We start from the raw sequence: 14,995 nt of genomic DNA, 5'->3' as shown, positions 1-14,995 counted from the left end.
CATAAGTTAGAATGCAGATCTTCCTATTGCTGTTTGCGTATAGGATGATTGGGCTGCACATATAGTGGAAATAAATTAAAGCTGATGATCTCAGTCTGACAACTCGCACGCTCTCATTTGGGTCGTTGAAAGCTAAAATGTTGACCACATCTGTGAGGGAGGAGTAACGTATTGCGTACCCTGTGTATCGGCCTGATGCATCATGGTTTCAAAAACGAAAAAAATAAATTTAAAAAAGTGCACTTTATAAAAAGTAAAAATATTCTGCAGTGATTACAAAGTACTGCCAAAAGGCTCTGGCGATGCATTAGTGTGCCAAAGCAACACGCCGTTTGAGAGGTGCACAGCCTGCAGGCTCTGAATTTTTATTCCATCATTTTAATCCACTGACTAAACCCATTACAAGTCTGATATCTCACACTATTGTGCGTGTGTGCACATTTTACATTCATCAGCAATGGAGCAGGGCAGTTGCATACTGTACACCTGACTACCAAAAGAGTTTTTTTTTCTTATTTTCTGAAAAAGGGAGCTCCATTTGTTAGAGTAGTAATTACAGATAGACAGATTGCCATAAAAATGCTAAATTTAGCAAATTTTGCAGCGAAACCCATAAATATGGCCAACATACAGTGCTAAAAATTATACATTTTGCCATAAAAATGCTACATTTTGTATATTTTTTAAGGTTTTGCAGCAAAATCGACAAACATAGCCAACATACAGTGCTAAAAATGCTCAGTGTTGTTCATTTTTTAAGGTTTTACAACAAAATCAACAAACAGGGGTGACATACATTACTAAAACATTTTACATTTTGCCATAAAAATGCTATATTTTGCAACAAAAATGGAAGAACATGATAGTTTGCAAAAACAATGCTACATGTTGTTACAAAATTGACAACATGGCCAAAATACAGTGCTACAAATGCTACATTTTGCAACAAAAATTTAAATTGTGTTAATTTTTCCAAAACAAAATTTACAAACATAGCGAACATACATGGTTAAAAAAATGCTAAATTGGGTTTATTTTTCAAGGTTGTACAACAAAACTGAACAAACATGGCCGACATACAGTGCTAAGTAGGCTACATTTTGAAATGAAAATGCTAAATTATGTTTATGTTTCAACTTTTTTACAGCAAAATTAATAAACATGGCTGACATGCAGTGCTAAAATTACCACTGCTTGGCATTAAAATGCAATATTTCCCTAATTTTGCAACAAAATCGACAAATATGACCAACATACAGTGCTCAGTGTTGTCGATTTTTTAAGGTTTTGCAACCATATCAACAATCATAGGTGACATTCATGGCTAAGAATTCTACATTTTGCCATAATAAAGCTATATTTTGCAACAAAAATGGAAAAATATGGCCGACATACAGTGCTAAAAATGTTAGTTTGCAAAAAAAATGCTACATTTAGGCAATTTTGCTACAAAATCAACAACATGGCCAAAATAAAGTGCTACAAATGCTACATGTTGCCACAAAAATGCTAATTTGTGTTAATTTTTCGAGATTTTGCAACAAAATTTACAAACATGGCGAACACACATAGTTCAAAATATGCTAAATTGGGTTTATTTATTCAAGGTTGTACAACAAAATCAACAAACATAGCTGATGTAAAGTAGAGTGCAAAAGATGCTTCATTTTGGCATAAAAATGCTATATTTCACAAATTTTGCAGCAAACTGAACAAACATGGTCGACATACAGTGTTAAATAGGCTACATTTTGACATGAAAATGCTAAATTATGTTTATGTTTAAACTTTTTTGCGGCAAAATTAATAAACATGGTTGACATACAAGTGCTACAATTACTACTGCTTGGCATAAAAATGCTATATTTATCAAATTTTGCAACAAACTGGACAAACATGGCCGACATAAGGTGCTAAAAATGTTATATTTCGACATAAAAATGACAAATCCTGTAAATGTTTCCAGATTTTGTGACAAAATCAACAAACATGGCTGACATACAGTGCTAAAAATATTACATTTTGCCATAAAATTATATTTAGCAAATTCTGCAACAAAATGGGCAAAAGGGTTACATTTTGCCGTAAATCATTTTTATTTTATGGTTTTTGTACCAGGGACAGTGTAAAGTAATTAACATTGCTGTATATATACCAGAATTAGCCATAATGTGAAATTCTGTAAATTGTTCAAGGTTTTGCAACAAAGTCAGTAAACATGGCTGAAAATGAACCAAACATGCTATATTTTGCTACAAAAATATAGTATGTTGTTATTTTTGTAAAGTTTTGCAACAAAACTAACAAACATGGCTAAAAAGGCTAGATTTTGCCATCAAATGCTATATGTTGCTAATTATACAACAAACTGGACAAAAAGTGGCCAACATACAGTGGTAAAAATGTTAAATGTTACATGAAAATGCAAAAATGTATAAATGTTTCAAGGTTTTGCAACCAACTCAACAAACATGGCTTACATACATTGCTAAAAATGGTACATAAACATATATTTGTAACAAAACTGGAAAACATAGCTAATTTGCCACCAGAAATGCTTTATCTAGCTGATTTTGCAATAAAATCGATACACATGGCCGACACAAAGTGCTAAAAATGCAAAATATTGCAATGACAATGCTAAATTTGGTCATTTTGTTCAGGTTTTGCAACAAAATTGACGAACATGATCAACATACAGTGCTAAAACTGCTAGATTTAGCATAAAAAGGCTAAATGTTCCTAATTTTGCAAGAAACTGGACAAACATGGCCAACACACAGTGCTAAATGGGCTACATTTTGACCTAAAAATTCAAAAAAAATAATGTTTTGCAACAAAATCAACAAACATGGCTCACATTCAGTAGAGTGCTAATTATTGCTATTTTTTGCAACAAAATTGACAAAGATGACGAACAAACCATGCTCAACGAATCAACAAACATGGCTAAAAAAGGCTCCATTTTGCCATGAAAATGCTATATTTTGCTAATTTTGCAAAAATATCAACAAACATGGCTCACATTTAGTGGAGTGCTAAATATGCTATAATAGCCATAAAAATGCTAAATATTGCTATTTTCTTCAATCGACAAACATGGCTAACAAACAGTAGTAAAAATGCAATAACTTACTGCAAAAATACAGCATTTTGTTAATTTTGCAGAAGTTTTGCAACAAAGTTTATGAACATGGCTAAAAAAGCACGATGTTGCCATAAAAAAAATATATTTTGCTAATTCTACAACAAACTGGACAAACATGGCCGACATGCAGTGTTAAATAGAATACATTTTGACAAAATTCTAAAAAAAAATCAATGTTTTGCAACAAACATGGCTCACATTCAGTAGAGTGCTAAATATGCTATATTAGCCAGAGAAATGCTAAATATTGCTATTTTTTGCAACAAAATTGACAAAGATGGCGAACAAACTGTGCTCAACGAACATGGCTAAAAAGGCCCTATTCTGCCATGAAAATGCTATATTTTGCAAATTTTGCAAGAAAATCAACAAACATGGCTCGCATTCAGTGGAGTGCTAAATATGCTATAATAGCCATAAAATTGCTAAACAATCGTAGCCAAAATCCAGTCGTAAAAATGCAAACATTTACTGGAAAAAATGTTGTTAATTTTGCAAAGTTTTGCAACCAAATTTATGAACATGGCTAAAAAAAAAGCTACATTTTGCCATAAAAATGCGATATTTTGCTAATTCTACAATAAACTGGACAAACCTGGCTGACAAATGTGATAAAAAATTTGCCGTATTAGAAATGATACATCTTTCCATAAAAATGCTCTTTTTTTCTTAAATGTTGTTAGAATAGAGACCAAATGACGATTTGCATATCATCTTTAAGCAAGCAGACTGCTTCAAAATAGTCATTTTGAGAAAAAGCGAGCTCCATAGGTTAGGATAGTAATTACAGGCAGGCCGGAGGGGCAGACAGGAAGTGCTGAAGCTGAGCCGCAGGGAGGATATATGTTTTTAGACGAGGGCATAGACGTGTCCAGGACTTCCACTTGCACAGCAACAGAAGCAAAACAAAGCGGGGCAAAAGCAAGACGTGAATTTGCCATGACACGTGTGCGCTGTGCTGCTGCGTTGGATTCTAATCAAATGACTCCCAGCAAACGTACTTTAAATGCAAAAAAAAAAAAAAAAGAACCCATGAAGAATGCACCAGAAGGCAGGAAGAGACGAGGGAAGGCCGAGGCAGCGAGCGGGAGGAGGCTCTCGGTTCAAGTACAAATCTGGAACCGCACAAGCTGACCACACGCTGAAAGACTATAATTTGGATTTTCCCAGAATAGTCGGTAAACGAGCGAGCGAGGAGGGACGGAATAACATCAACTCTTTAACAGCACGCAACACAACAACACACCGCCGCCATGTGACACACATGCACACCAACAAGGATGTAAATACACGCTTGTATGTATACACGTACATACACTTTCTCCATCTGCACACATGCCAGCAGAGCCCACCAAAAAGTGGGTATGTAAGGACCACTTCACAGGACTTGTTGCATTCATGCCACCCTCCTGCTGCAACACCGGCGTTTTCCTTCTAGATCGCTCTCGTTTGAAATAAATCTGCTTCTCTAAGCAATCACGCCACCTCTACAAGTAACTAATACTTCCTCAAACAGCTGAAAGCAATAACCTCATCAGCGGCGCTCGCACGGGGCCTGATTTATGAGCCCTCCACAACAGGTCCTCTTATACCGCACCCAGCTCTCGCTATCCATCTCCTTGTTGTGTTCTCGACGCGGCGTAGACTCGCACAGCTCGCTAGCAGCTGTCTATCAGACAAAAGGGTTTTAAAAATATATAGACTGTGTACAGTGCATGCAGCATAACTGGACGCAGATGTCGGGAAGGGCTCGGCGGGATCTAACATGCTGTCTCAAGTACTCAGCGCCAACCAGCAGAGTAAAGGTCGGGAATCAGGTTTAATACATCAAGTCTTAACGCGGCTGTTTTGCATCTGCCTTATCTCACAAACATTTATTATGAACATGATTAGAAACTTTATTCAAGCAGCAGAAACGCCCCTTCCATAAACACGAAGTGAAGTGAATTATATTTATATAGCGCTCTTCTCTAGTGACTCAAAGCGCTTTACATAGTGGAACCCAATATCTAAGTTACATTTAAAAGGCCTACTGAAACCCACTACTACCGACCACGCAGTCTGATAGTTTATATATCAATGATGAAATCTTAACATTGCAACACATGCCAATACGGCCGGGTTAGATTACTTAAGTGCAATTTGAAATTTCGCGCGAAATATCCTGCTGAAAAATGTCTCGGTATGATGACGTGTGCGCGTGACGTCACGGATTGTAGAGGACATTTAGGGACAGCATTGTGGCCAGCTATTAAGTCGTCTGTTTTCATCACAAAATTCCACAATATTCTGGACATCTGTGTTGGTGAATTTTTTGCAATTTGTTCAATGAACAATGGAGACAGCAAAGAAGAAAGCCGTAGGTGGGAAGTGGTGTATTAGCGGACGGCTGCAGCAACACAAACACGTAGCCTGTGTTTCATTGTTTACATTCCCGAAAAATGACAGTCAAGCTTTACCATTGGCTTGTGGAGAACTGGGACAACAGAGACTCTTACCAGGAGGACTTTGAGTTGGATACGCAGACGCGGTACCGTGACGTGAGAACGCAGCTGCGGCTTCCAAACATTTGATCGCTTGCCTGTACGTGCGTGCCGCTATGTGCATGTCACGTATGTAAGTTTGGGGACTTTGGGGAAATATATCTGCTGTATGAACTTTGGGGAGGTGAACGGTACTTTGGGCTGTGGGATTGAGTGTGTTGTGCGGGTGTTTGATTTGTATTGGCGGGTTATATGGACGGGAGGGGGGAGGTGTTTGTTATGCGGGATTAGTTTGTGGCATATTAAGTATAAGCCTGGTTGTGTTGTGGCTAATAGAGTATATATATGTCTTGTGTTTATTTACTGTTTTAGTCATTCCCAGCTGAATATCAGGTCCCACCCGCCTCTCGCAGCATCTTCCCTATCTGAATCGCTTCCACTGCCCTCTAGTCCTTCACTCTCACTTTCCTCATCGAAGAATCTTTCATGCTCGCTCAAATTAATGGGGAAATCGTCACTTTCTCGGTCCGAATCGCTCTCGCTGCTGGTGGCCATGATTGTAAACAATGTGCAGATATGAGGAGCTCCACAACCGGTGACGTCACGTGCATATCGTCTGCTACTTCCGGTACAGGCAAGGCTTTTTTATCAGCGACCAAAAGTTGTGAACTTTATCGTCGATGTTCTTTACTAAATCCTTTCAGCAAAAATATGGCAATATCGCGAAATGATCAAGTATGACACATAGAATGGACCTGCTATCCCCGTTTAAATAAGAAAATCGAATTTCAGTAGTCCTTTAAACCAGTGTGGGTGGCACTGGGAGCAGGTGGGTAAAGTGTCTTGTCCAAGGACTAGGATGACAGAAACTGGGATCGAACCTGGAACCCTCAAGTTGCTGGCACGCCCACTCTACCAAGCGAGCTATACCGCCCCATACGACCAATATACATGGGTAAATGTGATATTTTTCCTGCAAAAACAGCATTTCGCCAAGTTTGCTATGGTTTCCACCGCAAACATGGCTGGCATACAAAGCCGAAACTGCTACATTTTGACACAAAGTCTGCACACTTTGTCCGCACGCAAGAAACTTGCACTAATCTTTTTGAGAAAACATGATAAATAACAAAAAAAGGTTTACTTTTTAAATTTTCCGACTGTTTTGCATGAAATTCGACAAATATGGCCCACATACGTGGCTGATGATAGTCCAATTTGCCATAAGAATGCTACATTTGCTATTCTTTTTCAACAAACTGGACAATCGTGGTTGGAATACAATGCAAAACATGCCATTTTTATGCAAAAAACTGTATATTTTGCAAAAGTTGCCGTTTTCTGCAATAAACAGAACAAACACGGTCAACATTCAATGCCACATTTTGCCACTGAAATGCTGTATTTTGCTCATTGAGATTTTTTTTGCAACAAACTTGACAGACACGGCTGACATATGCTGTGAACTCCTTCATTCCGCACTCCATCCAGCTGTATAATCACTCCACATACAGCAATAGATGATATTTGTCGATTACCTGACCGCTTTTATGTTAGCTACCTCTCTTTGTTTATAATGTATATTTTCTGCTGGATTTACTCTCTATTTTATATTTTATGCTGCCCTTTTTTTGCTGCAGTTGTTACATATACTGTAATATTGTACATGGTAATTGGGATTTGTTATATATTGTACATAATATATAAAAATGTAATATAATAATATAATATATCAGTATACATTATATACGGTATATATAATATGTAAATATTACATATATGTTATATTTTATATTGCTACTATGGTACATTTTTAGTCTACTTTATACCTTTTGTTTTTGCGCTCTTTTTGTGCCCTTGTGTGCACGATCCTTTCCATCCTTATCATTTCCATCCTTTGTAACTGAGCTACTGTGTGGAACAATTTCCCTTGTGGATCAATAAAGTTAGTCTAAGTCAAATTCTAAATCCAAAAATACAAAATGTTGACATACAAATGATATATCTGGCTAACTTTGCTATGTTTGCAACCGACACAACAAACATGGCCAGCGTACAATGTTTTTTTGTTTTTTTTTGCCACAAATGTTAAATATTTCACGAATGTTGCTATTCTTTTGAACAAATTTGACTAACATGGTCCACATACAGCACTAAAATGCAACCATTTGACATAAAAGTTCAACGTTTTGCTAATCTATTGTCATTTGGACAGGTTGAAGAAATGTTGAAATTTGTAGGAGCAATGACAACAAAGTTCCATTCCATTACAAATTTGACAAACATGGCCAACATACAGTGGTAAAATGTGTTGTTTTCCCAAAATATTTGATATTTCGCCAGTTGTGCTATTCCCTTTTCAACAAACTCGTCAGACACGGCACACTTACAGCGCTGAAAATAACACATTTTGCCACAATAGTTGCTAATTTTGCGGTTTACAACAACAAATTTGACAAAAATAGGTAATTTTTTTGCCCCAAATGTTGCATATTTTGATAATTTTACCATTCTCTACAACTAACTAGACAAACATAGCTGACAAATGCTGTTAAAATTCAAAATGTTGCCATACTAATGCAATATTTGGCTAACGTTGCTATTTTTGAAACAAACTTGACAAACGTGATAAAAAATGTATGTTTTGCCTCAACAGTTAAATATTTAGCAAATGTTGCTATTGTTTTTAGCAAACTCGACAAACATGGACAACATAGACTGATAGAAAATGCTATGTTTTGCCACAATTTTTTATGTTTTGCTATATAGGCTTTTTACTGCAATACATTTGACAAACATGGCCGACATACAGTGCTTAAAAACTAACCAAATGTTTGATATTTTGCTAATTTTGTAAACTGGACAACTGTGAAAAAAACACAATGTTAGAAATTCTACATACAACCTCGTTATTTTGCTAATTTTGCTATTCTTTTCAACAAACTTGGCAAACATGGCTGGAACAGCGCAAGACATGCACATGTTTATCCAAAAATGTCATATTTTGCAAATGTTACTATTCTTTTCAACAAACTTGTCCCAAGTGGCACACATACAGAGCTGAAAATACACAATTTTACCACAAAAATGTAATGTTTTACTAATTTGCTGTTTGCTGCAACATATTTATATATATGTGGGCTCTGTACCGAGGATGTCGTTGTGGCTTGTACAGCCCTTTGAGACACTTGTGATTTAGGGCTATATAAATAAACATTGATTGATGATTTGAAGAACATACCCACCATACAGTGCTGAAAATTATACATTTTGCCACAAAAGTTGAATATATTGCTCATTTTGCAATTATGTTTAACAAGCTTGTCACACATGGCACACATACAGCACTGAAAATACTACATTTTGCCATAAAAGTTCAATGTTCTGGTAATTTTGCTGTTGACTGCCAAGTTCGACAAACATGGCCGATATACAATGCTTAAAAATGGGTATTTTTCTCCCAAATGTTGGATATTTTGATAACTTTGCTATTCTTTATAACAAAGTGGACAAATGTGAAAAAATATAGCGCTAAACATTATTCATTAAGCCTCAAATGTAAAATATTTTGCTAAATTTGCTATTTTTCACAACAAACTGGACTAACATGGCTGACATTTGCTGGTAAAAATTCAAAATGTTGCCATACAAATGCTAATGTTGCTATTTTTGTAACAATTATGGCCAACGTACAGTGCTAAAAATTTATATTTTGCCACGTGAGTTTAATATTTTGCAAAAGTTGCCATTGTTTTCAACAAACATGACAAATATGGCCAACATACAGTGCTAAAAATGCTAAAGTTTGCAACAATAGTTCAATGTGTTGCTAATGTTGCTGTTTACTGCAAAAGTTTTACAAACATGGCCGACATACAGTGCTTAAAAATTTGCCAAATGTTTGATATTTTGCTCATTTTGTAAACTGGACAACTGTAAACAAAATAACTAATAATTCTACATTTTGCAGTGCCACATTTTCAACAAACTTGACTAACGAGGCCAATAATCCGTGCTAAAAATGCTATATTTTGCCCAAAAAATAATAATATTTTGCTAATTTTGCAATGATTTTAAACAAACTTGTCAAACATGGCACACATACAGTGCTGAAAATATTACATATTATCAATAAAACTCAATGTTTTTCTAATTTTGCTGTTTACTGCAACACATTTAAAGAACATGCCCACCATAGAGTACAGTGGTGAAAATTCTAAATTTTGCCACAAAGGATCATTGTTTTGCTAATGTTGCTGTTTAAGCCAACAAATGTGATAATCATGGCCACCATACAATGCTAAAAATGCTACATTTTGCCACAAAAGTTGAATACTTTGCTCATTTTGAAATTATTTTTAAGAAGCTTGTTACACACGGTACACATACAGCGCTGAAAATGCTACATTATGCTCAAAAAGTTCAATGTTTCTATAGTTTTGCTTTCTACTGCAGCAAATTCAACAAACATGGCCGACATGCAATGCTTCAAAATGCTTTTTTTTTTTTCCGAATGTTGGATATTTTGGTAATTTTGCTATTCTTTACAAAAAACTGAACAAACGTGGACAAAATACAGTGCTAAAATGTATACATTTTGCCACAACAGCTCAATATTTTGCTATTCTTTTCAACAAATTGGACTAACACGGCTTGCATATGCCGTTAAAAAATTTAAATGTTGCCAGACAAATGTTTTATTTGGCTAATTTTGTTATTTTTTTAACAAACTCGACAAACTCGACAAACATGACCAACGTACAGTGCTAAAATTGCTATATTTTGCCAAAAAGTTCAATGTTTTGCTAGTTTTGCTATCTGATGCAGCAAAACTAGAACATACAATGCTTAAAAATGCATTTTTTTTCCACCAAATGTTGGATATTTTGATAATTTTGCTATTCTTTACAAAAAACTGGACAAACGTGGACAAAATACAGTGCTAAAAAGTATAAATTTTGCTACAAAAGCTCTATATTTTGCAAATGTTGCTATTCTTTTCAACAAATTGGACTAACATGGCTGGTATATGCTGTTAAAAGAATTTAAATGTTGCCAGACAAATGTTATATTTGGCTCACTTTGTTATTTTTGTAACAAACTCGACAAACATAACCAATGTACAGTGCTAAAAATGCTATATTTTGCCTTAAAAGTTTATTATTTTGAAAATGTTGCTATTGTTTTCAATAAACACAACAAAAAAGGCCAACATACAGTGCTAAAAATGTAAAATGTTGCCAAAGAAGTTACATTTTGCTGTTTACTACAACAAATTCAACAAACGTGGTCGACATACAGTGCTTACAAATTTCCCAAATGTTCGAAATTTCAGTCATTTTCCTATTCTTTACAACAAAATGGACAACCGTGAACTAGGGTTGTATAGTACCGCGATACTAATTAATCATATTCGGAACTATACCGCCTCTAAAAAGTACCGGTATCCAAAACTAATGTAAAGTATCCAAACAACAGAAGAATAAGTGATTATTCCTTTTTTTTACAGAAGTGTAGATAGAGCATGTTAAAAGAGAAAATAAGCAGATATTAACAGTAAATGAACAAGTAGATTAATAATTAACTTGTCCTTAATAATTTTGACAACATAATAGAAAGGAAAATGACACAATAGCAGCTAAATCAGGAGTCTTTGTTTGTTTACTTACTACTAAAAGACTAGTTGTCTTGTATATTCACTATTTTATTTAAGGACAAACGTGCAATAAGAAACATATGTTTAATGGACCCTAAGATTTTTTTGTTAAAATAAAGCCAATAATGCAATGTTTTGTGGTCCGCTTTATTTAGAAAAGTACTGAAAAGTACCGAAAAGTATCTAAATATATTTTGGTATCGGGACAACACTACCCTGGACAAAATACAGTGCTAAACATTTTGGCCACAAAAAAATCGCTCTTTTGCAAATGGTGCTGTTATTTTGAAAAAACTGAACAATATCAGAATCAGAATAGTTTTTATTGCCATTGTTTGAGAACGGGTTCGCAAACTAGGATTTTTTCTTGGTGCAATCGTGCAACATAAAACACATATAACACAGAATAGGTAATAAATTGATGGTAATGTGTAGGGCTGCAACAACTAATCGATGAAATCGATTAAAATCGATTATTAAAATAGTTGCCGATTAATTTAGTCATCGATTCGTTGGATCTATGCTATGCGCATGCACAGAGTATTTTTATTTATTTTTTTTAATTAAAAAAATAATAATATATATATATATATTTTTTTTTAATAAACCTGCAACATTTACAAACAGCTGAGAAACAATAATCAAAATAAGTATGGTGCCAGTATGCTATTTATTTTCAATAAAATACTGGATAGGATAGAAATGTAGTTTGTCTCTTTTATCCGATTATTAATCGATTAATCGAAGTAATAATCGACAGATTAATCGATTATCAAATGAATCGTTAGTTGCAGCCCTAGTAATGTGATATATTACCATAAACGTACAAACTCTTGCTACACAATGCATTGTTTTTCCTGCAAAACCCTACTAAATTGGAGACGGGGACGGCGTGGCGCAGTTGGGAGAGTGGCGGTGCCAGCAACCTGAGGGTTCCTGGTTCAATCCCCACCTCCTACCAACTTTGTCACCTCCATTGTGTCCTTGAGCAAGACACTTCACCCTTGCTCCTGATGGGTCGTGGTTAGGGCCTTGCATGGCAGCTCCCGCCATCAGTGTGTGAATGTGTGTGTGAATGGGTGATATTTAATGTTTGGGAAATGGCAATGGTTCCCTAAACACAACTCATCAGTCACATGCATGCAAAGTAAGCTTTCACTCCGCTTCACTTGTTTTCACCTCGTCTGTATTGTAGCGCATTTGCATCTAATCACAAGCTACGACATGGGATAGGAAGCGTCGACGCCGTGAGCGCCATGTTGTGCTTGAGCAGGTCAAGCGTAAGAAGTAGGTCAGCCGTTGATTCAAAGTGGGTTACGTGGCGCTTCTCCTCGCTCACGGCTCCTGCCGCTGGTGGCGAGGGGGGTATTAAGTGTACGCCGTCCTCATTAACAAACAATCATTTTCACTCAGAGATTAGCACCGCATGATCCCACTGGGGGACTCGACTGATGCGCCGTTTGGACTGTTTGGGCGAAAGAAGAGAAGTGTTGCTGGAGGACGCGAGGAGATGAAAGTTGTGTCATAAAGGTTTCTGGCACGCTGCTGTATGCGTCTCTAAAATATGCCTCAATTCTTCCTGGATCAGCATAATTGCCTGCAGCCAATAGCATCTGCTGGCAGCCACGAAATAACGTGTTTCAAAGCACCTTCAATTTCATCAAATTGTTGACTTTAAAGGCCTACTGAAATGAAATGTTCTTATTTAAACGGGGATAGCAGGTCCATTCTTTGTGTCATACTTGATCATTTCGCGATATTGCCATATTTTTGCTGAAAGGATTTAGTAGAGAACATCGACGATAAAGTTCACAACTTTTGGTCGCTGATAAAAAAGCCTTGCCTGTACCGGAAGTAGCGTGACGTCACAGGTTGTGGAGCGCCTCACATCTGCACATTGTTTACAATCATGGCCACCAGCAGCGAGAGCGATGCGGACCGAGAAAGCGACGATTACCCCATTAATTTGAGCGAGGATGAAAGAATTGTGGATGAGGAAAGTGAGAGTGAAGGACTAGAGGGCAGTGGAAGCGATTCAGATAGGGAAAATGCTGTGAGAGGCAGGTGGGACCTGATATTCAGCTGGGAATGACTAAAACAGTAAATAAACACAAGACATATATATACTCTATTAGCCACAACACAACCAGGCTTATATTTAATAAGCCACAAATTAATCCGCATAACAAACACCTCCCCCCTCCCGTCCATATAACTCACCAATACAACTCAAACACCCGCACAACAAACTCATTCCCACAGCCCAAAGTACTGTTCACCTCCGTAAAGTTCATACAGCACATATATTTCCCCAAAGTTACGTACGTGACATGCACATAGTGGCACGCACGTACGGGCAAGCGATCAAATGTTTGGAAGCCAAAGCTGCGTACTCACGGTAGCGCGTCTGCTATCCATCTCAAAGTCCTCCTGGTTGTGTTGCTGCAGCCAACCGCTAATACACCGATCCCACCTACAGCTTTCTTCTTTGCTGTCTTCATTGTTCATTAAACAAATTGCAAAAGATTCACCAACACAGATGTCCAGAATACTGTGGAATTTTGCGATGAAAACAGACGACTTAATAGCTGGCCAAAATGGTGTCCCAATATGTCCGCACAATCCGTGACGTCACGCGCAAACGTCATCATACCGAGACGTTTTCAGCAGAATATTTCGCGGGAAATTTAAAATTGCACTTTACTAATGGCATGTGTTGCAATGTTAAGATTTCATCATTGATATATAAACTATCAGACTGCGTGGTCGGTAGTAGTGGGTTTCAGTAGGCCTTTAAATCAGTCTACATCTTGCCTGGTAATGGAGGTTGCCCAGGTGTGTAAATACCTGATTTAAAACTAAAACAAGTCTGATAAATGCACGCAAATATGGATTTCCTAACAGTAAGCTTAGCCTCTCAAAGACTAAAACAAAGGTATAAATAAACTATGCTCGATTTCTAGTTAACCATTTAAAATGCATGTACTGCACATATCTTACTGAGCCAGTTGTTGTGACGCTCGGTTCACCAAAATGAAAAATGGTACGGCCCCGTTGTCTTACATCATCGTCCATGCACCAGGAAATAAGCGGCTAGCTGACAAACAGACATACAAACATGTAATTTACAGTTTTTGTCACAAGTCACAAAAAGTACACTTCCCATTGCCTCACAATCCGAAATTCCCAAAGTTGTTTAGCTGAAATGTCAACATTTCTACTGACACACGTGACGGCACATGGCCATAGGGCGCACCGGATTGTAAGGCGCACTGCCGATGAGCGGGTCTAGTCAGGTTTATTTAAGCATGCTACAATATTATCAAAACCCGTATTACACTTAGTAAATCCATCAATTAAACAGTTTTCAAAGTGCTGTTGTGACAGCGATGTTTAAGTCTGGTATGCAATTATCCAGTAATCTCAATTTTGCCTGCCATGTCAAAGCTACTTGAGAAGCAGCTGGCTGAACAATTGATGAGCCATTTAGAGGAAAATAATTGACTCAATCCTAAACAGTTAGGATTCTGGCCCAAACATTCTACTGAAATGGCTTCACCCCAGTGACGTGCGGTGAGGTTCATGGCTGGTGAGGCACTGACTTCATCACAGTCAGATTTACAAACATATGAACCCTAAAGAGTATCTTATTCACCATTTGATTGGCAGCAGTTAACGGATTATGTTTAAAAGCTCATACCAGCATTC

Source organism: Entelurus aequoreus, linkage group LG05, assembly GCF_033978785.1.
Source record: "Entelurus aequoreus isolate RoL-2023_Sb linkage group LG05, RoL_Eaeq_v1.1, whole genome shotgun sequence".
Taxonomy (NCBI): domain Eukaryota; kingdom Metazoa; phylum Chordata; class Actinopteri; order Syngnathiformes; family Syngnathidae; genus Entelurus; species Entelurus aequoreus.
The sequence above is the reverse complement of the archived record's forward strand: the minus strand, read 5'-3'. Positions refer to the sequence as shown.